This window comes from Gracilinanus agilis, chromosome 1 (genome assembly GCF_016433145.1).
Source record: "Gracilinanus agilis isolate LMUSP501 chromosome 1, AgileGrace, whole genome shotgun sequence".
NCBI lineage: Eukaryota > Metazoa > Chordata > Mammalia > Didelphimorphia > Didelphidae > Gracilinanus > Gracilinanus agilis.
The window spans coordinates 512,123,347-512,148,833 of record NC_058130.1 but is presented as its reverse complement, the minus strand read 5'-3'; positions in this window follow the sequence as shown (position 1 = coordinate 512,148,833).

The window sequence follows — 25,487 nt, the reverse complement described above, 5'->3', positions numbered from 1 at the left end:
AAACTATGGCATATGAATATATTGGAATGTGGCTATTTCATAAGGAATGATAAATAAAAAGATAAAAGGCTTGCATGAAATGAAAAATGAAAGCAGTGATTTTGAAATATTATATGATTATGATAATATAAATAAAAGCAACATGTAGAAGTCTAGTGGAATACAAATGTTAATGTCATAGTTAAAAGATACATCCCCCTTTTTTCTTTTTTGGCAAGTCATGAAATATTTCCAAGTACTAGAGTTTGGATGTTTAAAAGGGGCTTGTTGCATCATAATAAAATATATCAATACATTTCTAAAAAAATAAAATAGCAATATAATTACAATAGTTTGATATGAGATGTATCTATTTTAAAACGAGATATATTTTGTTCATTCACTTTAAAATTGGTGATATACTATACCATCTATAAAATTATTGATTTTAAAAAGTATTTGAATAACTGTCATGAAGAAATAAATTAATAATCACTACTTGGAGAAATGAGAAAATGTACAAAGTAAAACTCTAGATGTCTATTGATTTTCCAAAAGGATGTACAATTTAATTTTATTTTCTTATGGTAAGACTTATTCTGCTTAGTCTCAGAGGAAAGGGATTGGGAATTATGGACAAATGGAAGGAGCATGATATAATGGGAAAAGGGTTGGATTTTAGAGCTAAAGGAGTTCAAATCTTACTTCTATTTATTACCTCAGAAGCTCTGGTCAAGTTATTTTTTCTCCATTTGGGGCTCACATTCTCATTTTTTTTAAATGAAGGACTTAGATTAAAAATCCTCCCCAACACCAAATTCTATGATTTTTCATTCCACAGACAGGTTTCAGTTGCATATTCAGAAAACTTTTTAAGGAGAACAGTCTAACTACACATACCTTTAGTCAATTGTTTGCCTTCTCAGTAAGAGGGGAGGTGGGGAGGTAGAGAGGGAGATAAATTGTAACTCAAAAATTTTAAATGAATATTAAAGATTGTTTTTGCATGTAATTGTAAAAAATAAAGCATTCTTAAAAGGAAAAAAAAATAGAGCAATATAAAAGGGAATGGGCTGCCCAGGAGGTAGTATGTTTTCCATTATTAGATTCGGACTCAACAGATGGAGAACAAAAACTCTTTTACCACAAATTCATGCAGGCATGTATACTACGTCTAGTTAACATAACCCAAACTTCTTCAGCTGTTAAAAACTGAAAGTTCGGGATATGTCTAAACTAAACCATAATCTACTCACTTTGTCTATTGACAGGTTTCTCTTTTTCTTATCTGCAAATTTGTTTTTATGGACACAAAAAAAGTCCTTATCCCTACCTCTATTTTCTTTGCTGTATTGTAAGAAGGGATTTGCTCACCACTGCCCAGACACAGCCACAGTTTTTACACCAAGTCAACATTGCTGCTCAGAGTTATCCACCAACTGGGCATGTGGGGGGAACTGAAAAAAGTTTTCACTAAGTTTAATTTTTTTTCTTTCTACCTGATTCCCATAAAAGGGAAAATCTATTATATATGTAAATGCATTATACAATTTTAGCCACCACTTATTGAGGGAAGAATTATGAATAAATTCAGTTTCATTATAGTATTACTTCATTTTCTAATTGAGCTAAAAAATTCACAATGAGTTTCACCAAGATGGAATTAGCACAGGAATTCCCAGTGAATTTATGTACCAAGATAGAATTTGTACAGAAAATAGCCTTTACAGTTTCACAACTCACAATTAATGTGTACTTGGATGAAATTAGTAGAGGAAATAGCCTTTACAAGTTTGAGTCTTCAAAGACACAAAATATTTTTTTCATTACTTCAAGTTTCTATGCATACAAAATACTTTTATAGAGTACTACTCTTCCAGTGTGTTTGAAAACTCAAATATTTTCCATCTCTAAAACTACTTCTTGTCCAAGCACAGGAACAGTTGAACTGAATTTATATGTTAGCAAATTAAAGGTTCTCATCTCTCTGAGTAATCTCTAAGGTTCAGTTGATCCTATTTCCATCCCATTAGGCAGTTGTTGCTACTCCACCCCTCATTTCCCAGTCTAGTAACATAATCTCTTACTCCATTGCCAATAACTGATAGTCTACTATAAAATTTGTTCTTCTGAGCCTTGGTTTAATCATGTGCCTCTTGTTATATTTTTTTCCCTGAGTTCATAGCAAGAGTTACGGCTAGAATGTAGAAAAATTATAATAGGAGCCAAATGGTACTCACAAAATAATCAGTTGCCAAAGGGATCCTGAAATTTATTTTCCCTTGCCTTATATACTTTCCAAGTGAATATTATCTTTACGTCCCTCTTCTCTCTTCTGTGTCATTTGAAATTGCTCTAAGCCATGTGAGACTACAACTCCCAGGACTCCCTGCTACAACTTCCCCCAACACCTCCTACTTTCTTTGTGGGAGGGGTCAGAGAAAGTATAAAAGAGAAAGTATAAAAGAGAATGTTTGGCAAATCTTAACATGTTATACACCTGTCTTTAGTTGTTATGAGTATTTCTAACATATTATTTTTCAACACCATATACCACCTATCAGGTCAATATTAATGAGCAGTGGTTTTTTTTTTTTAATGTTTGTTTGTTTAGGTCTGCTCTTTTTATTTTCTTTCAGTTATATATTGAAATAATTTTTAAAAATTGTTTTCTGTCATTTAAAATCCAAATTCTCTCCCTCCTTCTCCTTCCCCCAACCCAACATGTCAAATAATCTGATAGAGGTTATACATGTACTATCATGCAATGCACATTTCCATATGTTCTTCATTGTAAAAGAAGACACACATCACCCATACAAGGAAATAGCCATAAAGGAAATAAAGTGAAAAATGATATCCTTCAATCTACATTTGGACTCTCTCTATTCCTTCTGCAAGAATTAAATTTTAATAATTTGACTAAAATATATGAAGATTATGAATAATAATGGTGGTCGCTGATTCAAAGTATTGTTGCTCAATATAAAAATGACTTTAGTAGCTTTTATTTACAAAAGAGAGGGAAAGAGTGAAAGCAGAGAAATTCAAAAGGGTAGAGAAGACATCAGCCTATCTAACTAAATATTGCTCCAATCCTTGACTCAGCCAGGACTTACTGACCTTCAAGGAGAATTAAACTCTCTCCAGAAGACAGGAAGGGAAAGGCAGCTATCTACTCATCCAAGTTCCCTCCAAGAGGCAGCTCAAGACAATGACTCAAGCTGAAGGTGACACCTGAGGCTGACTTTCTTCCTTGAGCTGGTCTTCCTTAAGCTGACTTCTTCTTGAAGTCCAACTCCTTCAAGCAGACTTCCTTCTTAGAGTCAACTTCCCTAGCCCCAGAAATTCACTGCCTTTTATAATGGCTTCTTGTCCCTTCCCCGCTTCAAAAGGGATAATCACAGCTTCCAAATTGTCTAGCACTACCCAGGGGACAGTGTTTGTGGGTACTACTTCTCTCCTTCTGAAGAGATGAATATTCATCAGAAGTTTTCACAGATTCCTGACTTATTGAGGTGTGAATTCTCATTTTCTGGCTGATAGAGTTGAAAGGGTGGAGAGCTCCTCCACCTAGTGCTAAGTCAGGTGTTCAAACTTTTGTTGATTCAATTCAAAAGTAGATAAAGGATAGTTAATCCTGTCTTCACAATCTGGTGAGGTATTAAGTAGGGGTACTTAAGTTTTTGTTAACTAAAGTGTTAATTCAATATAGACAAAGGGAATAAAGGATTCCCTTTAACAAGTGTAAACTCAAAGAGAACAAAGAATTCCCTTTTATACTTCTATGGTGGTAGATATCCTTTTTCATCAGAGTGCCTGGGGATTGTCTTGGAACCTGGCATTGTTGATAATAATTTAGTTCTTTTTTTTTTTTTTTAAACCCTTACCTTCAGTCTTGGAGTCAATACTGTGTATTGGCTCCAAGGCAGAAGAGTGGTAAGGGTAGGCAATGGGGGTCAAGTGACTTGCCCAGGGTCACACAGCTGGGAAGTGTCTGAGGTCAGATTTGAACCTAGGACCTCCCATCTCCAGGCCTGACTCTCAATCCACTGAGCTACCCAGCTGCCCCCAATAATTTAGTTCTTTAGAGTTGATCATCATGCAATATGTCTGTTACCATATAAAATGTTGTTTTGGTTCTGTGAGAAATGCTTTTAAAATCCTTCTTCTACTTCGCCGATGGTTATTAAATTGGATCTGGTTCCCTGACAGTCATAGTATCAGGCCTGTTTGTGATCACTAAGTACTGAAAAGACACAGCACCTTTTGATTCTATTGTGTCAAATTGCTCAATATTGATGTACTCTCTAAATATCCTTTGAAAAGTTATGACCATGACCCAAATAGACCAAATCAAATTCTGTTTTGCTTAGGAAAGTAGAAAATAGATAAACTTCTTTTAAAGCTGTAAAGCCATTTCATATCTGATCATGGTATGTCATTTAATCTCTCTGTGCCACAATTTCCTATAAAATGGAGTTGGGCTTAATGACCTTAAAGTCCCTTGCAGCTCTAAATTTGTGATCCATGATCCTAATACTAACTTCATAGTAAATATGATAAAAATGTTATTAGATGAATTATAGGAGCCACCAAAAGGTTGGATGGCTTCCTTTGTATTCTTTTCCTTTCATCAAAGGTAAGGATCTTGAAATGTTCAAATGTGTTTGGGAATAATTTGACCTGGAGCAAAGGGAGTAGGATTGTCCATAATTAGATCCATCCTTAATATTCAGGGATAGTGATTGTCAGAGTTGTTTTTTTTTGTTTTTGTTTTTTTTTTTTTTTAGTGGTAAACAAGTTTTACTGGAAACTGGGTATAGTTTATAGCAATAAAATAAAGACATATATTGGAAAAATTGTGATTTACATACTGCCTTACTGAACCTTGATGCCAAAAGGCAGTCATTAAGAACTCTGAGGGGAGGGAACTGACAGTGTGCTTCAGCAAATCATGCCTAATGTCTTTGTCTTCTTTTTGAAAATCTCTAAGGCACATGTATCAAAAATATTACCAAAATGAATCACAAAAGTGAGATGGTTAAAATATATAAACCTTTGAAAGTGACTGGCTAACCTAACAACTTACAATTAAATGTCAGATTTATTCATTGTGGCATTTAACTACCAATCTTTCAAATTTTGTTAAGATTTTTAAAGTTCTATAACTTAAAAACTCTTTCAGAAGCTAATTTAGCTAATTCTACATTATTCTTTTCCCTCTGGAAACTGCCTGCCTTTTTATATTTTGAATAATACTGAAGGACTTGGAATGTGACCCTCTAAGCCAAGTTGTTAGTTGCCTACTTTTGCATAGCCAATAAAGGTAGTATATATATATATATATATATATATATATATATATATATATATATATATATATATATAGTTATGCCTGCTTCCAATTAAAATAATTTCCTGCTCTGATGATGCTAACTCCTGGTAGAAGATACTAATTCCTGTTAGATTATAATCTCCTTGAGCCTCTTTTGGTATCCTCAGCCCCTTAGCACAGTGTCTGGCATATGCTAGGCACTTACTAAATGCCTCTGATCTGACTCTCTGATATTTCTAGATATTTTAAATTTTTGAAAAGGTTCAATTGGATTCATCATTCCAAAAAAACAAGAACAAATTTTAATTTTGTTTTTCACATATGGCACCATATTGAAGACCAGTTAGCTTCTCTAACTGACAATGTCATCATCATGGCATTAGGGATTGTCTATTGATGTCAGCAAGTAATATCAAAATGGTATGTGCCTACTTACAGCATCCTTTTTTTTAAAATCATGTCTTCATATTATTTAGAGTCAAAAGAGAATAATGGATAATGGCTCTCATCGACACAAAGACCTAAGACCCAGTCCCACTTACAACACAGATTGGTTGTTGGACCCAGGGCAAGTCACTCATGTTCTCAATGCTCAAAGTCAAGTCTCTAAAACTATAAATTGTAGAAAAAGTGATTATCTTAAAGATGCAATTTTCTCTCCAGGGAATTTCCTACACCAGTGAAATCAGAGATATCATCCCTTTCCCTTAATCATTTTATAATGCATTTAGCATTCATTATTTCTTCAACTGGCAAAGATTTGTGAATTCATTGATGTGGGTAATCTGCCTGATAATGCACACAAATATTCAATAACAATATATGGTAATAGTTCTTCATCCTACAGCCAACTTGGTGATGGTCATCTATCTATCTACTTAGCAATGCTCATCCTCACACTATATGCAGAATTACCTCTCTCTCAGCCCACATTCAAGGTCAAATGCCAGAGCTTGTACTGTGCTAGGACAGCCTTCAAAAATTCAATACCTCCATATTATGGGTACAAAGGAACTTATGTGGTTTTCATTTAAATTTTTCAGGCATAGGTTTGTCACATGATAAATGATTTCTAGTTTCCACTAACTCAGAAAAAAATAATGAAAGAGTTATAATGTTCTAGGAGTAGAGAAATTACAGTTAATTTCTATTGAAAAAGAAAGCAAGAATTCCAACAAAAAAGAAATTTCATAAATTAATAATCATAAAAATGATCTTTAGTTTACTTAGCATCCTTCCATTCATTCAAAATATAGCAAGTGAAAAGAAACTGAACCAGCACCTGCTGCAATACAGAACCGTACTCAAAAGAGAATGGGACTACAATAAAATATTCTGCAGTTGTTCAAGAGTAAAATCACAATATTGAGAGAATTTATGTGGGAGCTAATGAAATGTGTATCCAGCACAGTCGAAATAGTTATCAGAACAGAAAATTTTGAGTACATTATGGTGTATTTCCAAAGTAGCAAGAGAGATAGCAAGATATTGGGAATACAAAATATAGTGTAATGAAAGACAAACTGGAAGAAAAGAAAGTAAGAGGAATAACATTAAAAGACATTGTCTTAATAGAAGGAAACTCATTAATCTTTTAGACAGTGTGTATAGAAACAATTTAAAAATTATCGGTATTTCGATACTTGACAGTTCAGTTTCCATTTTCTAAGACCTATAGCAGCATGGATTCAAACAACTAGAAAATAAAGTACCTAGACTAAAATATCCGAGGCTATGTTTTCTTTAAAAAACAAAACAAAACAAAACAGTGGAATGAGAGGACATGTCTAATCTTGGGGACCACATAACTTGTATAGACTTCAATTTCCTTAGCTATAAAAATAAAAGATTTGGACTAAGTTGTCTCTAAGGTTCCTATAAGTTCTGTGATCCTATGGGAATTGTACGAGATCTAGACAAGATATAACCTTTTCCTATACTCATTAGCACATGCATAAGGAACAGCTGGCCCTAATCTACCCATGCCAAGAAGTCTGCTTAATATCAACACAGTTTAGAAGATGACCTCAATTTTGAGATAAACATCCTACACTGATTGTGGTATTAAGTGTATCTGCTCACTTCTTTTTGGTTCTAGGATGCTATTTCCAGCTTTCTCGTCTGAACTCTATTCCTTACTTATTATATCATTTTTAACTTCTAATCATTGTCTGTCCTCAAACAACTCTTGTGTGGTGTTGCTAAATCCTGTGCACACTGATTAAAAAACCTGTCTCCCCAGTCTCTAAACTCTATGTCCTTCAAATTGTCTGGACACTTCAAACCTTCAATATTCATGGTAACTCTGACCTGAACTCTCCTGGTCTGCCCTATTCCATAACAATTTAATTTCAGTACTTTCTAGAAATTCTTCTATTGAATTAAAATTTAATGCTATGGTTTTTTTTTATAAAGAATTAACCTCAGGAAGGAAATAGCTAGTATTTATAGCTACATCTAGACCTAGTTCATATATTTTAATTGACAAAACTCTAGACAATGCAGAGTAACACTCAATTCTGCCCTCTGTGATAGTCTTTTCTGATTCTTTGTACTATTGAGTTAAATATAGATACAGATTACATCCCCAAGAGCTTTGAAGTCAGAATCTACATAGGCCAGGTATGATCTTCAAGATATCCTCAAAAAGTTCTTATTCTTTTTAGTCCCCAATGACCTCATCCAAAGTATTGTCCAGGAAAATCCCCAAATATACCATCTATAACTCTTATCTAGGTTTGCACAAATATGGATAACTGGACATTCAGTTCCAATACAAGATAAATGAACAAATACAACCTTTTTAAAATCTCTATTTCCTCCACATACATATATGCACAATATAAAAGACACAGAGGACTCAGGGTAACAAAATAAAGAGTTTAATAGATTAATAGACCATAGATAGTGAATACAATTGTCTTTTTTCTTTGACGAAATCTACTTTATTTCAGGGCCCAATATCCTTTTTGTAAAATGATGTTTTATTTTGTTCCTCAATTACGTGGAAAAAAAACTAACTTTTTTTTACCATCAATAAAGTTTGAGCCAATTCTTTTTGTTTGTTTATTTTTCTTTTTTTCATAGTTCATGATTCTTGTTGTCTCCTTCCCCTCTTTCCTCCCCACTCCTGGAGTTGACAAGCAATTCCACTGGGTTATACATATATTATCATGCAAAAACTATTTCCATATTATTCATTTTTGTAATACAGCAATCTTTTAAAACCAAAACCCCACATCCCTTGGGGGTCACAGAAAGTTGGACACAACTAAATGAATAAATAACAAACTATATGTACTCAAATATTCATACCAATTTTAACTATTTACTCAATGATTAGAATGAGTGAACAAATTATAGCATATGAGTCTAATAAGCTGTAACTTTTTCATAAAGAATTAACAAAGATTTCTGTGATTTCTTCATAGGAAGTTTTCCATCTGTCTACAACAAAGAAAAGAAAGTAAATTCAAACATTTATACTCAGACACAAACATATTCATACACACCCTTATACACACAGCACACATACACATTCAAATACATCCAAAAACCCAAACAAAACCTGAGATATTAAAATAGTTCATCAATGTAAATGAAGAAAATCATAAATAGCAACACAGTTGTGCTCAATTACAATGGACAAGATTACTTCCCAATTACCTAAGTTAAAATATATCTTTTTTAAAAAAGAAATGTTCATTTAAAATTGAAAATAACACATACAACCAGTCTTAATCATTATTGTAGTTACTTTTGCTTAACATTTTAATGAGAACTTAATATGGGGTTATTCATAGAAAATTACTAACCTGTATCAGTAAAAATCAATTATAGAAGAAAAAAGAACAATTGAAAACTTAAAGATAAGAGATAACACAACTTCTCCAAATCACAGAATTCTTACCCTAAAATATTCTCAATCTAGGCACAGAGGCTTGCACAATTATTGGACTTACCTGTTATTACTCCTATGTAATCATAATCCTGTCAGGTGCTATTATTATTTCATTTCACAATTGAAGCCTATAAAGGTTAAGTGGCTTGCCCAGGGTCACTCAGCTAGTAATTGATGGTCAGATACTGAATTTTAACTGAAGTGTTCCTGACTTCATGTTTGGTCTTTGGTCCACTGCACCACTTAGCTGTCTCAGTCATCATCATTATTAGAGCTAGAAAAATCTGTCCTAGGTGATAAATGACATCCAAAAACAAGGTACACACTGGCAGCAAAGGTTTTAGTTATACTTTAAAGACATTTAATTTATTTTACATTGGTTGACCACAAGTAAGAGATCTAAATGACTTGAAATTTAATTTGTGTATAGTCTATGTTTAAGTTAAGTGATTTGTGATCATTTAAATCACTAAGCCTAATATAAAATTACAATTCTAATTTCTAGGTCAGTTACACTTCATAACTGAAAACACTACTTACTTTACTCTTGCTAGCTTTCTTACTGTAGAAATGAAGATATGTATAGTTGGTCTGCTGTGTAGCTTGTTGCTATGGGTGACTGGAGGGGTTCCCCTTGTATTAGCAGATGGCCTTTACATTTCTTACTTTAAGCATTTGCCCAATAATCTTCAGAGGAAATTATTCAATTTACTTCTTCCCTCTGTACCTGAAGACATATGTTATTGGGTATGGAAGAGGGCTTCATTCATCCTCCCATTTGGATCTTACACTTTAGGTCTAGTTTCTCTCTTGAGTTCTAATCAAGTATCACCAACTCTCTAGTGGATATTTCAAATTTAATATCTTGAAAGCATCTCAGATTCAATATATCTAAAATGGAACTCATTATATCTTTCCCTGTCCCTCTTTCTAACTTTACTGAAAAGAATACCAACCACCCTCTAAATTATCCAGGTTCACAGTCCCTTTGTTATCCTTGACCTCTTAGTTTCACTTATTCAATGCATCCAGTGACTTGCAAGATCTTACTATCTATCACTAACACATCTTTCATATCTATCTTCTTCTCTCTCCATAAGCAGCTACCAACCTGATTTCAGGCCACCATCACCTTTCACATGAACTATTGAAATAGTCTTCTAATTGATTGCCCTATCTTGTATTTTCCTACTCCAAACCATTCTTCATATAGTTCCCAAAATAATTTTTAAAAAACCTAACCATTTCACTGTCCTACTCAATCAATTCCACTGGTTCCCTACTATTTCTAGGAGTAAATTTGAATAACTCAACTTTGCATTTAAAAGCCCTTCATAGTCTGCCTTGAACCTACCTTTCCATTTGATAGCCATTATTTCCCTTTACGCATTCTATGATCTAGTCCAGTGATGGGTGTAATGATTATAAATAATAGAGACTGATATTAAAAGAAGAAGTTATATTTTAATTATGGCCATGTTGGTAAAATAAAGAAATTACTGAGTGCCTGCTACAATCTAATTCAAATACCCCGCCAGACCTTTCTCCCCATAGACCATGTGCCTGATTCCTTCCTTACCAAAGAGGACTGCTCACCAAAGACAGCAGGAAACAAAAGAGGAAGTCTCAAGCCCAACCTCCCAATTTAAGCTACGTTTTTATGTTCATTCATGTCAAGACCTGAAACCCATTGAATCATAGAAAATGTAGTTTCAAAGTCCCCTAAATGTCCATAGGAAGTTTGTCATATATCTAAATATCTTAAGGCTCAAATGAGCCCCCCAAATTCCACCTAACACATGGGCAAACTTTTTAAAGAGGGGGTCAAAGGAAAGGAAATGCTCATCTGTCAGTGTGTTTCTAAGGCAACTCATTCGAAGTTTCATTGTATTGTATCCTACTCATTGAATTTGTCAGATTAGGAATAATGTTGCCCAGCTAATAGAACATTTCAGGGAGCCACATCTGACCCACAGGCCATAGTTTGCCCATCACTGGTCTAGTCAAACTATCCTTCTTACTGTCCCTTATACAAGGCATTCCATTTAACCATCTCTTTGCACTAGTTGCCAAACATCCTGGAATAGAAAGTTTTAAGCATAGATTTCCTGGAAAAATTCTAGAATGTATTATTAAGGAGATGGTTGCTAAACCTCCAAAAGAAAGTAATGATTGTTTTTGTGGAAGACCAATGACATTATAGGATGATGTCTTGACTTGTGTTCAAATTGTATTTAAGTGAGGCAGTGTTGGATGGAATCATCAGCTTCACTCTCACTTCCAGAGTCATCAAAGTCCAGTGGCAAGACAAAAATCAGTATGACTGGCAATGGCTGGGATGTAGTATATAATTATGGCATCTTTGATGTCTAATCAAGCTCTAAGAACTCCACAGTGTCTGCTTCAGTCACCTTCATGGCCCATGGCACAAACTGTTCTCTATTCATTTCACCAAGGGAAGTCGTCACATGCTTATGGTAGATACCCCTTCCTTGGGCTTGTGGCCTATCAGTTAACCTCAATTTGATTTAGCCCATCTACCAAGACAGTTTACCAGGTTGTGGCCATAGTGCCATAGGAAACAATTGGAGTGCCAGGAGGATACCAAAGATGGATGTGCAGCCCTGGAAAGGACTTGGCAATCCCTCAATACCAGAGATGCTAGTCTACCTTAAATATCCATACACCTCATTATTAAACTAGTAAACAAGAGGAATGGTGTAATCATGACTTCCCAAGGTTTTTTTTGCCAAGATTTTACTAAAGCTTTATGGAGAAGATGGATTAACACAAATTAGGTGACAATTAAATCAAATGGATACAGAATTTATTGGATGACCAAATTCAAAGGGTAATGGTTAATGGTTCAATGTTAAGGTTGCAGAAGGTCTCCAAGGATGTGTGCTTAGCTTTGTGTTATTTAACATTTTACTCAATGATAAAGCATAGATGGCATATTCATCTAATTTGCAGATTGCATGAAACTGAGAAGAGCAAACAGAATGGATGACTGTCAGAATGCAAATGGATCTTGATATACTAGAGCACTGGTCTAAATCTAATAAGATAAATTTCAATAGAGATAAATGTAAACTATTTCCCTTGGCAAAAAAAATCACCTTCACAAGTCTAAGATGGGGAAGGATTGTTAGACATTAGTTGTTTTGAAAAAGATGTAGGAGTTTTAGTGGACTATAAGTTAAAGTCAGAAGTATGATTTAGTAGCCAAAATAAGCTAATGAAATCTTGAGTTATATTAACAGAGGCATAACTGCCAGGAATAAGAAAGCACAGAAACAAATCCTGTCACTTACATTTACTAGTGGTAAGACCTTGAAAATACTTTTTGATCTCTCTGTTTTTCTAGTTTCCTTGTCTTGGGGATAATTCTGCTTTCCCACTCTACCCCAACAAGATTATAGGGAAAGTGTCTTGTTAACCTTAAAATACTAAATAAAATTTTTATATTTTTGACATCTTCTCCAGAAAGGTGAGAGTTGATGTCATAGAAATAAATGAGATGACTCTAGGAGAGAAAAAGGCCAAAGTATCTTCAATGATCATTTTGCTTTACTCTTTTTAACTCTCCATCTAATTTCTTCAAAGGTCAGGTTCTCAACTTTTACTCCTACTTTTCTCCCTCAATCATTCTACTATGTCATTTTTATAATGGATGATTTAGCTTCTACTTCCGCTGATAAGACTGAGCTCAAATAGCACAAGACATAACATTTTCCAATATTATATGAAAACTCTATAACCTCATCTCCTACTCTGTCCTTCCTCTTTTCACAAAAGGGAAATATTCTTTCTCCTCCAAATTCAACTTGTTCCTCTTCTACATCTACAACTTATCTTTCATTCTCTTCCCTTCTTTCTAATCCCATTGTTACTACTCTCCTCCAATTTCTCACTTACCTGCCTAGAATATTAGCATAATTTGCATTTAGTTGGGGCAGTGCCTAAGTGCTGGACCTAGAATTAATAAGGTCTAGGAACAAATCCTGCCTCAGATCACATACTAATTGTGTGACCCTAAGCAAATCACTTACCCTCTATCTGTCTTCATCTATAAAATGGAGATAATAATACTATTTCATTCCCAGGTTTATTTTGGGAATCAAATGAAATATTTGTAAAATGCTTTGCAAATGCAAGACATTCTACAACTATGAATGATTGTTGTTATAGTTAATAATAATTTCCTAGTAGGTCTTCACACTTCTTTATTTCTCTTTCTTTAATCCACCTTGCAAAGAATAATAGAATAATCTTTCTTATATACAGACCTCCTACGAGCACACTATCCTGCTCAAAATTCTTCAGTGTCTCTCAATTGCTTAAAGAATAAAATTCATACTATTTTGCCTGGCATTTAAAGCCTTCCACAATTTTTAGATGTCTCATATGACTCTCTACTATGAATTATTGCGCCCTAGTCAACATAAATTATTCATTGTCCATCAAACTTTCACTGTGCTTTTCTAAATGCTTACTTTTCCTCAGCACATTTCCTATAAAATTCCTATTTATTCTTGAGATCCCAGATTAAATACTACTTTACCCCTCTATAGGTAATGACCACCCCTTTTCTATGCCTCCCACTTAAAGGGTTAATCTTAAAAGTAATCTCTCCAGCAACTCTTTAGAGTGACTGCAATATTTCAGATGCAATCATGTAATCTAACCCAGTCAAAAGAAGTCTAGGACATGAATATCCTTGAGAAAAGTATCTCCTTATGTAAGAGTTAGCAGTGCTAAATATTGTATTTCCTGATGTAAAACTATGATTCACTTATTACAAACATTCTCTAATGGGTCCATGACTTCATTCCTGCAGCAACTCTACTCAGCAGGGTTGCTACTTACTCAAATTTTCAGTCTTTACATCTGTTCTCTATGTTCCTCTGTAAATTTTCCAGTGAGGAATAAGGTCAGAGGCTGAGAGCTGGAAGGGATTGCAGTAGTGAGTCGCCCAAATGTTCTACAGGCCCTGTTAGGTCTTCTAACATTCTGTGGGTACCTATAGACACACCACATGAATAGCATGCTTCCTCTTCTAATCATGTCTCTTAGATGATATTTGTACACAATTTTTGCCTAAAAAATCTTTATTAGTAATATGTTAAAATCTGTTTATGTCCATTATACGCTTCCCCAGTGCTCTTTGGGTGACCTATTATCCTGTACTTTTGGAGCTTATGGCATGCCCTGATTCACAGGCATATGGTATCAAAATATTCATAATTTTTTCTTTCAGGAAGAAGCATGAAAATACTTCACAGCTTCTCTAATTAAACCCAACCTGCTCTCTTCCTCTTGTTCAATTCTGGCCCAGAATTATTGTCCATCTGCAGTGTCTGGCCATAATATATATCTGGATGGACCAGTCTGATGATTTGTAAAAGACTACATGCTTGTATTTAGATATAGGAGAACAATCCAAATCATTTCTTTTCTTCTTTCCTTTCCTTTCCATATGAACTTTGTCATTTCTACCTCTTACAGATAAGTAAATTGGGATGAAAAGAATCTAACTAGGTTTTATGTATGTGGTCTGTATCATACTGTCCTTTTTTAGCTCATATGTTGTCTTAAAACATTACATAGTCAATTTACATATGGACATCACCTCCATTATTGGCTTGATAAGCTTTATTGGGATTGTCCATTAACCATGGCAGTACTACCCTTTGAATTCTTACCCTATAAAGATCAACACTAATGCCACTTCCTCCAAGATGCCTTCCCTAATCTCCTTCTCCCCTCATTGGTAATGACCTTTCCCCTAGAATTCATATAGTATTTTATTTGTATTTTTCTAATGCATGTACCATTGTGTGTTATAGTCATTTATGCTTGTGCCTTACAATCCTGCAAGATACTTCAGGGGCCTAGAATCCTGGACCCTGTCTTAGCTAGACTTTGTATCTTTCTAACATCTACCATAGTGACCCTTCATACCACAAAAACTTAGTAAATAATTATTTAATCAAATATGAAGATCCTAGAGGGTAAGGACTACACCTTTCACTTCTCTACCCCAGTTCCAAGACCTAGAAAAGTGCCAACCCACATAGTAAATGTACCACTTTGTTCTTCAAGATCTCTAGGGATTTAAGAATATTTGTATAAAAAAATCTGGAGTGAAGAGAGTCTTATGGCAGGCCAAGCAACCATAAATTTCTTACACTAGTTCTGATGTGAGGTGTTAAATAAAATTTGAAGAACGTTTATGGAAGTGAGAGCCAAGTGGATTTAGTTTGGTTTTTTCCTGATCAGTACAAATAAGTCTGATTTTTTTCTTAATGGATACTGTGAAATCATGATACTATAGATACATGAAGATACTATCAACTTTGATACATTGGACCTATCTGGATTGCAAAGAAGAAAACTGTGGGAAAAAGTCATGGTCATGGAGTTGCAGGCATCCCAAAAAAGGCAGAGAAAATGCTAAATTTGGGATGTGTTTTTTTTCTGTTCTCTCCAGAGTACAGACATAGGGAATAAAATGAGAAACCCATTAGATACCCATTAGATTGTCAAGTTATGCATCCATCCTACAGTAGATTGCATAGCTCTAAAAAGAGAACAGACCCATTAACAGATCTCTGACAGGCATTTATAACCAACTTTTATGTTTCCCTAGATGGGTGAATGGGCTGTTGTGATGTTGTCAGTCAGTCAATGAAAGGCTCTTGACATCATTGTTTCCTTGGCACATGCTCAACAGACTCCTTCTGGCATCATCTATGTGGACTAGCTTTTATGAATGGAAATGGAACAGGCATTTGTTCACCTATTATGGTCCTCCTGGGATTTACTTATTGCAAAAATAGGTCAGGGTCTTTTCTCCTATGTTAGGATTAACTCCACAGCAACTGAGCTGTGTAAGACTAAAGAAGGTTGGAGTTTTTTTAATTGTTGGGCATTTTTTTTGGTTTTGTTTTATTTTGTTTTTGTTTTTGCCCAGTGCTTCATTTCTGTCACATAAGAGTCCTTGTTATTGGAGACACTAGCCTGAGTATTTATTTGGATGAGAAATTTTCCATTGCAGCTTAATGCTTCCAATAAAAGGAATCTTTCCTTCAGATGTTGACATTTTCCTGAGTCTAACATCTGATCTAAATGTACATCATGGTAGAAAACCTAAGTGTTGACAGTCCAGGAAATTAAATGAGGTTATTGACTCCCAGAGCATGCCCACTTGAGAGGAGCCCTGTATGATCTTGTCCACAGGGCTGTGCAGAAGGGTAAGTGTTGAGCTCTTTTCCCCCAGCTGACATGCCAATAAGAGCTAAGTCTGTCAAAATCAAGCCAGATAACTTTTAGTTAAGCTGTTCTGTTTGGTGGAGACAGATTTTCTTCTAAAGGCAATAATGTGTATATATCACTTTTCTGGGAAACTACATACCCCAGAATTGTTTGTAATCCTACCCCCAGCTTCTTGAATGACCAATAGCAAATTATTCATTTCCTCTTGGCCTCAGTTAATGTCACATGTCAAAGAGACCTAATAATATCAGCTAACAATCTATTTTAAGAATTTGGAAAGATCTTTTTGAGACTTCAGTAGAGCTATTGCCATCTTTTCAGCTTAACCACAGAATCATAGAAACAACAAACTTTAGATTTGGAAATGACCTTTGCAGTATCTAGTCTAACTGTTACCTGAAAAAGAATCCCCCTTCAAATATTCTTGGTATATCAACCATTAGATTATCAGTTAAACATGAACACCTTCAGTGAGGGGGGATCCTCTGACTCTCTCTCCAAATCATATATATTTCTAGGGAGCTCTAATAAATAGGATTTTTTTAAAACAACAAACCTCAATACATCTCTTTACAACTTCAACCTGTTGTTTCAATTTTGCCCCCTGGAGTCATGCAAGAAAAACACAACTTTCCATTCCTGGTGACAAGCCTTTAGGTACTGCAAATCATTATTATATTCCACCTAACTCTTATCTTTACCAAACCAAATGTCCCCATTTTCTTCAACTGGTCCTCATGTGACATGATCTTAAGGACTTCCACAATCTGGGTTTCCTCCCTTTAGATCATCTTCAGATATTTTAAAAGTATACTCAACATCGATGTTTGTTATTTTTCCAATTTTAGAAATTATTTCCATTTAATCTTTTTAAATAAGAGATGGCTTTTTCAAAACCCTTACCTTCTGTATTAGAATCAATACTGTGTATTGGTCCCAAGGAATAAAAGTGGTGAGAGCTAGGCAAGTGACTTGCCCAGGGTCACATAGGTAGGAAGTGTCTGAGGCTAGATTTGAACTCAGGGTTCTCTAGGTCTCCCATCCCTATGGTCTGGCTCTCAATCAATTGAGTCCTCTCACTGCCCCTTTAAGAGATGACTTTTAAAGAAGGAATGGAAAAAGGATATAATGGGAAATGCAAGTCATGTAAAAACCAAAGATCTTCCAAGAAAGAAGCATCTAGAATGGAATATAATGCATCAATTGTGTTCTGATCAAAGAAGAGCAGTACTATTACCTTCTTCATTCCCATGTCAGCAATATCATAACTATTTATATGGCACTTACTATTTTCTAGGGACTGTGCTAAGTACTTTACATTTATTATATCATTTGATCTGCGCAACAACTCTGACAAGATAATAAGAAGTACTATTATTATCCCCATCTTACAGAGGAGAAAACTTAAGTAGACAGAGGTTAAGTGACTTGCCTAGGGTATTACAACTAATAAGAAGTGTCTGAGACTAGATTTGAACTCCAGTCTTTCTGACTCCAGAAACAGCTGTCTATAGACTATGAACCTAGCTGCCCCTATGTCTCCCTATTCCTTTTAAAATTGCACTGACTATATACACTGTTTAAAAAATCAGAGAATCAGAGTATTTCAGAATTGCAAGGGATTTCAACAGTAATCAATTCCAACCCATACCTTCTATGACATCTATCAAATGGTTACCTGGCCTTTGCTTAAAGATCTTCAAGATTCCCTTTTCTTTCCATGCAGCCCAAGCTTTCATTTGTCACTTTAGATATCAATCAATCACACTGATGATTCAAACTGAGCTTGCATTCCACTTAAATCCCCAAATCTTTCTTTAGGCAAAAAGCCAAACTACTCTCTAACTCACACTTTCAAATCTTGTACCAGTTAATTGGATTTTTTTAGACACAAGAGTAAGACTTTACACTTTCCCCTTTTAAAGTCAACTCCCTAAGGTCCACCCTAATGATTTCAGGCTCCTAAGACCTTATTGGATCTTAACTCTGGCATTCAGTGTGTTAGCTATCCCTTCCATTTATGTGCTCATTGAAAATGTGGAAATCATATCATTGACCAATCAAATGATTACAGAGCTAGGTACTTGTAATTCAAGAATAAATAAATAAATAATTCCCATTCACAAGTAGTTAATATCTACTAGGAAAGGGCAATAAATACATATAAATATATCTATATGTTTACATAGATATCTATACAATATAAAAATAAAGTTAAGAAACATAAGCATATAAAAATAGTAAAATATAAGGCAATTTGGGAGGGAAGTCACTATTAGTTGAAGAGATGATCTCAATAGTTTAAACCAAGTTATATATATATATATATATATCTATATATATATATAATAACACAGGTTTATAACAAATCCTTGGGACTCTGCATAGGCACTTTCTCACCTCAGCTTTAACTCCTGAAATCTCTAGCTAATTATCTAGGATACAGCCAAGTATTACTTTCTATAAGAGATCTTTCCAAATTCTGTTACTATGTCCCCTAGGTTTATTTTCTATATATTTCAAGTGTCCTTATCTGTACGGATGCTGTTCTAGCTTATCCCCTGTTAGAATGCAAGCTCTTTGAGGGCAGCATTTGTTTAATTTTTGTGTTTGTATGTCCAGAATTTAGAACAGCACTAGATTCTTAGTAAATGTTTGTTTAATCGAACTGAATTGAAGTTAACCTCATACTTTAATGACAATTACCTTAAATTGATAAGCTGGCAAATGTTCGCTATGTGTAGGGCCTTATCTAAGTTTGGTTATATAAATGCAAGCAAAAAAACACTCTCACCTCAAGGACTTTACATTGTAATGGGGAATATAATGCCCAGAAGGTAGCTGAAGGAAAGTGGTTTCAGAAAGAAGGTAAGTAACATCTTGTACTCACATGAGGCAGGACATGGTTCTAAAGTCAGATAAGGAAGAAGCAGAGCCAGAAAGAGAATGCGCATTGACTTGCCTAAGTCTCCCCCTGATATGGTGGTCTCAAGGGGAATTCACCCAAGAGAGAAGAGGAGCTGACATGGCACAGTGAGGTTCCAAGGTGAAGAGATGCCAGACTCTGAGGAAAGCCCTAATGCCCTACTGAAGTCAAGGTGTGAGGCTTGATGTCAAAGTCAAGAATATCACAAGCACAGCCCAGAAGAAATAAAGATGAAGGATCCTGAAGCCATGTCATAAGATGAGCAGTTGAAAAAAGTAGGGATGTTTATCCTGGAGTACATATGTTTTGGGGGATATTATAGTTGTTTTCAAGTATCCAGTTAGACCTATTCTATTTAGCCCCAGAAGGCAGAACCAAGAGCACTATATGGAAGTTGTGATTTTAGGCCAAACTTCCTAACAGTCAGAGCTGTCAAAAGGTAGAATGGTCTTCCTCAAGAAGTGGTGCCTCCTTAGAAGTTTTAAAGGAGAGATTGGGCAACTATTTGTCAATTATGGTATAGTGTGGATTCCTTTTGTGAATTGCTGAACTAGATGTCCATTAAGATCTCATACTTTTCAATCCTATGATTTTATGATTCTCATTCAACCCAGGCATTCACCCAATTCCATTTATATCTAGTTGTCTTATGTTGAACTCACACACCTACATCTCTTCCTTATGAATAGCATGAAAGTCTAATAAATGTTTTGCTAAAATCTAGCTAAACTATACTTATAGTATTTTCTTGATCCTAGTCTCCTAAATTTAGCACTCCTTTCAAGAAAGTAAATGTATGGCATGACTTCTACTTTGTGAAGCTATGTCTTTTTCTTAATGATCACTAATTCTTTTTAGTCATTCATTACCCATCTTTTAATAATAGTTGTATAAATAGGTTAGAAATCAAAATCAAGGTTTCTGGCCTCTAATTTGAAGACTCCAATCTCTTCCTTTTTAAGGTCCAATATTTGCCTTCCAATTCTTCTGGATTTCTCCTATTCTTCCTAATCTCTATTCACTGGGAGTGGACAGCAATACCATCTGCCAGGGCTTTTATTTTTTACTGGGAAATATAGATCAAGTGGACCATGGGAGCTTAAGTGATTATCTTTATCATCTCCATGTTTATCTTAATATTTCCTGTAAGCCATTTTAGTTTTGTACTTTCCAGTCTAAAGATCATTCTCCATGGTGGAAAAATTGAAGCAAAAATAGATTGAGCAGCTCTAACTTCTCTCTGTCTTATAACTCTGTAACAAATTTAACATATAAATTTTGGAGACCTTTTACTTTTGTTATTTCTTTCTGGGCTTCCTTCTGTTCTGTTCTTTAATTTTTTTAAGGTGCTTTAATGATCCACTTTTTCATTTTCTTCTTTTTTTTGTAAGCTTTGATAATGATGATGATGATGATGATGATGATGATGATGATGATGATGATGATGATGCCAACCAGTAGTCATATCACTGAATCAAAAACAATACATTGCTGATACAGTTTTTAAAAAATACCCTTTGTTTCTGTTCTTAGCTATCCTTACCAGCTTGAATTTACTCTGAAGTTTAATGTGCCTGACCCAGTTCTTTTAAAAATATGCCATACTTTATTCATTCTTGATTATTTATCATTACTTCACCTTCTGTATTTGTTTTAGCTAGAGTCAGGGAAAATATAATATAATCCATTCAATAAAGAACTTCCAACACGTTTGGAGGGGGGAGAAATATATACATATGTATATTTACACATATGTGTATATGTACAGTATATATACACAAATTTATATGCATATGTCTATTTTGGTTTTGTGTATGTATATACATATGCATATATATATGGGTGTGTATATATATATATATATATATATATATATACTTGTGTGTGTATGGGGAGGCACAGATAGGTGGTACAGTGGATAGAGTGCTGGGTCTGAAGTCAGGGAGACTCATCTTCTTGAGTTCAAATCTAGCCTCTGACACTTGCTGTATAATGCTGGCCAAGTCACTTAACCCTGTTTACCTCAATTTCCTCATCTGTAAAACAAGTTAAAGAAGGAAATGGCAAACCAATATTTTTGGCAAGAAAACTCCAAATGGGGTCTTAGAGAGTCAGACATCACTGATACAACTGAACTACACAAATGGGTCTCTATTCTTGAAGTAACTTAAGACTTGTTCCAGAGTACTCGTTAATTCATACAAAATAATAGAGTACAAAAGGAGCACTAAAAATGTAAAAATAACATTTAAATGCTTGAGCTGTGGAACAGTCTCTTCTCCAAAGAACTGAGTTCATCACCAGGATGATATCAATCCAGTAACAAAAGGATGTGAGGTTTATTCTAGGTCTCAAAGGAGATGATGGATTTTATCAAAGGACTTGCCCTATGTCTTAACTTCATGATTCATCTCTCCCCTGAAATCCACCATCTCTATTTCTGCTATATATAACCACTTAATATAACTCTGAAATTATCACCAAACATTACTCATATCTTAAGGCACTGCTCCTCTTAGAAACAAATGTTTCCCTCTAAACTCTCATGCCATTCAAACCAGGAGGAAAATTCTGTCTTTGTTCACCTTTTTCCCCCTTTCTCCTAACTGCTCACAATCTAAGAGTCTTTTTTAATCTACTCAGGATCTGACCTGTTCATACAGTTTGTGCCCACATGCATAATAAGGAAGGAGAAAAAAAGCTGAGAAGCCTTTTTCAAAATTCATGAGAATTTTTTAAAATTCTTAGCAAAATTAGGCATGAGTCAAAGAAGGGATTATGATGGAATTCTGCTGGAACTTGAATAGAGTGTGTAATATTATTAGCACTAAAAATAAAAATTCAGAATAAGAGAGCTGAATTTGCATTTTCTAGGTTAAATTCCTTGCTATTCTAGTGCTGAGATATAACTTTTCATAGTGTTCCAAACTGCTTCATATAAATTTCTTACCCTATGGTCAAAAGTCATTTCATTTTAATCATTTTCCTTTCCTTAGAATTCTTTGGCATTCTAGTTTAACTCAGCATGGTTAGTGAGCATTTTCTTGACATTTCAGGTATTATCTTTCCTTTTTGATTATCAAAGATATCTATTCAGTACCTACTATTGTTAGATTAAAATAGAAGTCCATCCACTATTGTGTATCTATTCAACACCAAGTCATCCAGGCATATTAGGAATAATCTTTAATGTCATAGTTATTAAGAGCAGTTGCAGGAGATACTTAAAATTTTATTTCAAGCAGTATTTATTAAGCAATTGCTAAGTTCTAGACCACAATGCTTGACTCTGAGGATACAAAGTCAAACAATGAAGCAGCTCCTGCTCTGAAGGAGCTTACACTCTACCTGGGGGACACAACATGCACAAAGATAAGAAAATAAATACAAATTAACTTTTTAAAGGGAGAAGCATTGACCAGGAAGATCAGGAAAGTCCCCTTGTAGGTCCTTGAGCTAAAACTCGAATGGTTAGTTACAATGGTCACATTGTAAGTTACAATGGTTAGTTACATGATGGCATTGATGCCCAGAATACAATAGGTCATATTCTAGATAAGTGTATATTATTAAGACTCAAATTTCAAATCTTTATTTTTGATTATATAAAAAAGTAAAAAAAAAGCATTGAAAGAAGTTCACAGCTAATATGAGTTATACTGAAATGAAAACATCAACTACTTTATCAGTAAATATGACAGTCAAGGAACTTGGAAGTTGTTCAAACTAATTTTCTTTCTAACTCTAATGGCACCAGTCTCACTGAGAGTAAGTCTACTGAGAAAATACTAAACTGCTTTAATTATCTATGGAGGTTGAGTTAAAAATAATTGTTCTTAGATTGGAAATCCAGTGGGAAGAGACCAAGTGAAATTTCTAAGTTTGTAACACGTTACTATTTTTCAATATTTGAAAATCACCTCATTTGGGGTTTATCTCATTTGGTGTTTTACGTATATTGACCTGAATATTTTGTGACTAATTTATTCTCAAGTGTCCCTATCCCTTTTAGCCACATTTATTCACTGAACAATTTTGAAAAGAAAATATGTCAAGAATTCCTAAAGAAAACATACAAAATTTGCTCAGTTATCCCTCTACCAATTTTCCTGGTATCACTCATGTTATTGAAGAGGATAAGGTACATTTCTTTTTTTAAAATTTAAACATTTATTAATATTCATTTTTAAGGATAAGGTACATTTCTAAAGGGATTCTTTAAGTCTCTACTCTTCCTTTTCATAAATAGTGTGAAAACTGGTCTAAAAGACTAGAGATAAGGGGAAGAGAATACTAACTGAGTAATGTAAATATGAAAAATAATAAAGGCTGCTATAAATATATATATTAGTATTTTAATTAAAGCCATGCTGATAGATAAAGTTATTAGACCACGCGCTTGTAAGCATTCAAACTTGCCACCTCCATTTTGTCTCCTGTCTCCTCCTCCGAGTCTGCTAGCCAAGAGAGAGCCTCCCTCCTAACCCAGGAGATTATAAACTCCTCTCTGCTTCGATGTAGGCCTCCCCACGCCCAAAGAACCGGAAACGGAAACCCGTTGGACCACGGGAAATGTAGTTTGATACATTTCCCAAATTTCACTTTTACAATTCCCCTTGAGGTCCGGCAAAAAAAAAAAGGTTAGTCCTTTTTCTTCGCTGGACCTGTAAAAATAAACAACTTCTAAAATTTTCAGGAATTTGGGGATAAAAGAAATAGATGAACAAATGGTTAAAATTAGCCGCAATGACAAAAACCAATTTGGGGGCAGTCCCCTATTGGTATAACAGTGTACAATTAAAACAATATACAGAATTCAATTTCAACTCCCCATAGTTCAATCAACTGCACCCCAAAGTCCAAAATTTGGTCTTCTGGTACAGTGAAGGCTTTTCAGACATCTTCATGGTGTCTTCACCAAAACAGTTCATCATCTGGATTCTGGGGAGATGGCAAGATCCTTATCCTGAAATTATTCTCAAAAGAATTTAAACTTTACAGTAATAATAGCATTTATATAGGACTTTACGGTTTGTGAGGAACTTTACCTATATTATCTGTTAGATCATCATAATGATCTTATAAGATAATTATTTGCAAGTATCATTATTTTTATTTCCTTAGGTGAGGAAAATGTGACTCAAAGAATTAAGTAATTTACCCAAGGTCACACACTTAGTATCAGAAGTGAGATTCAAACTCAACTTTTTTGAGGTCTACAAGTCTAGCATTCTTTTGAAAAAATTTTAATATTCATTTTCTAAAATTCAAATTCTAAGTTCTTTCATTTTTAAGCTCCCCAGACACTGAGAAAGCAAGCAACAATATAAACAACACCGTATCAATTGTACATATGAAATCATGTAAACCATAATTTTCATATTATCCATATTTTAAAAATCAAGAAAAATAAAGTAAGAAAATTAAACTTCAATTTGCACTCAAAATTCATCAGTTTCTTCTCTTCAGGTAGATAGCATTTTTCATCATGAATCCTTCAGAACTGCCTTTCGAATCATCACATTTATCAGAGTAGCTAAGTCTTTCACAGTTGATCATCATTCAATATTACTGTCACCATGCACAAAGATCTCCTGATTCTACTCACTTCATTTTGAATCAGTTCATATAGATCTTACCCATGGCCATCAGAAACCATTCCCCTTATCATTTCTTATAGGACAATATTACTCAATCATAATCATATGCCATAACTTGTTTAGCTGTTCCTTAATTGATGGGCTTCCCCTCAATTTCCAATTTTTTGCTACCACAAAAAGAGTAGCTATAAATTTTTTGTATGTATAGGTCCTTTTCCTTTTTCTTTGATATTTTTGTGGAACAGACCTATTAGCGGTATTGCTGTGCCAAAGGACATGCATAGTTTTATAGTCCTTTGGGCATAGTTCCAAATTGTTCCTCAGAATAGTTAGATTAATTCACAACTCCACCAACAGTTCATTAGTTTACCTATTTTTGCCTCATCTCTTCCAACATTTGTCATTTTTAGTAGGTATGAGGTAGTATCTCAGAGTGGTTTTAATTTGGATTTCTCTAATCAGTAG